Source organism: Xiphias gladius, chromosome 5 (genome assembly GCF_016859285.1).
Source record: "Xiphias gladius isolate SHS-SW01 ecotype Sanya breed wild chromosome 5, ASM1685928v1, whole genome shotgun sequence".
In the NCBI taxonomy this organism is placed as follows: domain Eukaryota; kingdom Metazoa; phylum Chordata; class Actinopteri; order Istiophoriformes; family Xiphiidae; genus Xiphias; species Xiphias gladius.
Genome location: NC_053404.1, coordinates 7,696,014 through 7,699,948, shown reverse-complemented (window position 1 = coordinate 7,699,948; position 3,935 = coordinate 7,696,014).

Genomic DNA, 3,935 nt, shown 5'->3' with positions numbered 1-3,935 from the left:
GAACGAGGTGCAGGCTAGCAGAAACTCTGGGTTGCTGGGCAGCGGTTGCTTGGAGTCGCTGGACAGCTGAGACTTGGGGTTGCTGGACAGCTGAGTGTAGAGCTAGGCAGCAGATTCTCTGAGGAGCTGGGAAGCTTGTGGGATCGACGTCTCTGAGACCCAGGCTTCCTTCTAGGGGTTCCGACCTCTAGATATCTTGGGAAAATTACTGGGCCAGTCCCAAAGAAAGGTGATTGCTCAAGTTCTTCAGGGTCAGGGTCATTTAATATTTTGTGGAAAATCCATTGCAATCAATGACTGAAGTCTTAACCCATAGACGACACCAGGCACTTTGTATCTCTCCCAGGCCTTCACTGCAGTTATCTTCAGCTCTTGCTTGTTGTGGGGTCTCTCAGCCTTTAGTCTGGTCTTCAGCAAGTGGAATGTATACTCAATCAGACTCATATCAGGTGACTGATTTGAGTGTAGGATGTACACAGAATGCTCCTATATACCTCTGCATTCAAACTGTTCCTACTGTCAGCAGTGAAATCATCAATAAATGCCAGTGTGCCATCTCCATTAGCAGTCATACGTGCCCGAGCAATAACAGCACCACCACATTGTTTGACAGATCAGGTGCTATGCTTTGGGTCATGAGCTCTTCCCTTTTCTTTTTCATCAGATTATTTAGAATGTATCCAATTGTTTTAGCCTCATTATTATTTCTTCACTCACTTGGTCACTCCTTTACTCCTCATATTGACAGACAAACTCAGCCTCAATCTAAATGGCAACTTTCAACTCTCACTCAACTCTAAGCCATGAGTGAGTTCTTTTGTGCATGAACTCACATTCAAATGACTCACAGCCACTAAAGAAAGATTTATCAGCTAAGTGTCCAATAACATTCGAACCCTTGCGAAACCAGGCACTATGTGTGAAAAGGTAAATATGTATCTCACACACATGGTCTCACATTTTTACTGCTGACTCTGCAGCCAAATTCAGTAATACCTTTTCGAACTGGTCTATTCCCAATACAACCCGTTTACAAAATCTGGATGCACAGTCATTGTCTTTCCATTCTTCACTACATTGCTCCAATGAAAATCAAAGAGCTACAATCAAACACCCACCCCTGGTTAAATGATCACACTTGATCCCAGAAACCACTGTGCAGAAAATCTGAATGTAAATAGAAGTTAAGTGAGTCTTTAGTCACAGCACTCTTAAAGAATATGAACTACCAGAAAGCAATATAATATGCAAGATCCTCCATTTTTCAGACATAATATCCAAAAACAATCATAATCCCAAAGTTTTATGATGGAGATGGAGAGCATTCGGTCTCAAATTTCACCTGATCCATGAGTTCTACTTGCCATCAAAATCCTCCAGAATAATCTTGCTTTCCAAATATTAGGTAAAATGCTTTTTGAAATGAAATCCTCCACTTGTGTATTAGACATTTCCCAACTAAAATTACTTATAGGATATTCCCCATTTTATTCTGTCAATTATAAACAGTTCTATAACTTTTGGCCATTTTCCAAATTGTAATTGAACATTTAATTATTCAACTGTTACTGAAAAAACAAATCTGAATATCCTATTACTTAAAAATGAAAGACCAGTTTCAAAATTAGAATTTTTATCTATAGTGCTTGAGAGAGTAATTTCAACACAATGAATCTCTTTTATGAACACTAATAATATTTTTAATAGTTTTCAGTCAGGTTTTAGAGTTCACCATAGCACAGAGATAGCCCTTGCGAAGGTCTCTAATTACCTACTTTAAACGACTGATAGTGGTGGGGTGCTTAGCTGTAGTGACTAAGTTTGACAGTCGATTTCTCTGGTGTCCAACATTGTCTAGAAACCTGGTTTGGTCTTAAGGGAACCGCTCTATATCTGCTACGTGCTCACTTCTCCATAGAGGTGATGTTGTAATGTTGTTACAGCAAATGCCTGCTCCTCTGTTGCTCATTTTAATTGTGGTGTTCCTCAGGGGTGCATTCTAAGCCCACGTCTTTTGTTCTACTGTATATGCTTGCCCTCAGCCTGTTCATTCAGAATGATGGTGTCTCCCAACCACTGTTATGCGGATGACATGCAATTATGTCACTCTCCAATCTACTAGCTCCTGCAGTCTAGATACTCTCTTCGCCTGTCTCAATGATGTTAATGTTGGATGTCCCAAAATCTTCTAAAATTTAATAATGATAAATCTGAGGTTCTACCAGCCTGTTACACAATTAGCTTCGTTCCATGACTAAAATATTAAGCTAGCTGCATAATATTTTTGACGTAGATCTGTTTTGATGTTAAAGTGAAGACTGTTGTCCAATCATGGTTCTTTCAACTCAAGAAAATCTCCAAAATAAGGTCTTTCTTGTCAGGTCTTGTTGATTTACATACATTACAAGCTGATAATGAAATTACGCTTTATAAATCCTATTTCACAAAAATATAATGTTAGTCAAACGATAGTCTTGCATAGCCAGACCTATCTCCACAATTCGTCAAATAAAGTCTATGTTCTCAAATATACTTTAGTCTATAGTCAAACTATAACAACAGTATAACTTTAGTTACCTCATCTATCATCATGATGCCAGTCAATCTTGAATGTCTAACGCTCTCTTACAAAAATAAGTAGTGCAAAAGACAATCGGTCACTCAGTATAATAACTAAATTTTCTCTTAATTTTCCCCTTAACTGCTGACCCGGCATGCAAATTAAACTCTGGCAGCCTGCCAGCTGCTGTCAATCAAACACAGACACAGACACGCCCCTCCATGTGGCTGAGACAAAAAGGAGCATTTCATATATCTACCCAAGAACTTTTTTTCTTCCTTTTAATGATACAAAATTGTTCACAAAACATTAAAAAGCACGTTGACATTGCATTTTCAGTGCAGTTGAATTCAGTTAAGTGCAACCTGCCTATTGGATATATTGGCCCAAAATGTGCTTGGCACACCTCTGGTGTACAAGGCACGACACACCGCAGTCTGCTCTGCGCTGCTGGATTCATGAAAATAGAGCCCCAAATGATCACTTTTTTTAAGCACTTTTTTTTGTTAAATTATGCTTGATTTAAACACTTATTATTTTCAACTGCCAGTTCTCCACATAAGCTTCCTACTGCTTCTACTTCATATTAAAAGCATTCAAGTCTTGAAACACTGCGTGGCTTTTATTATGAAGTAGCCGCAGGAAATGAAATGTATTTTTCACTAAGGTAAGCGCTGACCATAATAATTCATCAAAAATGTGTTAGTGGATCAGTTTTAAAATATTGTAGGGAGTAAAATAATAAGGAGCAGCCATGAAGACCTGCAGGCGACAGGCTGCACACCTCTAACTCCTTAGCAGGGTAGATAGTTCCTTTTTAATGTGTCCGTCTGTTGTGTGGAAATCTACTTGCATTGTACACAGGATGACATCAGCAATTGCTAATGTCGGGGTGGAAAAATTATTGACTCACTTCTTTATTAAACCAACCAGGTCTTTTGGTTCTACTGTAAACAGATACACCAGCTGCTTTTCTGCTGTATTTTCTGATAAAGTAGTTCCTCGGTAAATGTTTTCTGTCACCAGAAATCTGGGCCCTTTACTATTAAACCACATTTTCTGTTACCACCAGTAACTACAGGTGTTGCCATATCAATCAGGACCGGAACCTGTAGGATTATAATTTTAAACCTCAGCAACCCAAAATGAATTATAAAGATGCCTAGCCGAGTAATGTCAGATGTGTTCAACTCAGGTCAAATGTTCACGATTTACTTATATCAATGAATAACTGTATCAGTTATTTGTGGATATATGCCCTTTATAAAATCCAGGTACAAAAAAGATATCTAAAGATCACTAGGAAATAAGGCTTTACCTCAAAGACAATTGTAAATCTTATTTTATTTATTTTCAAGTAGGGCCTACAAATTAC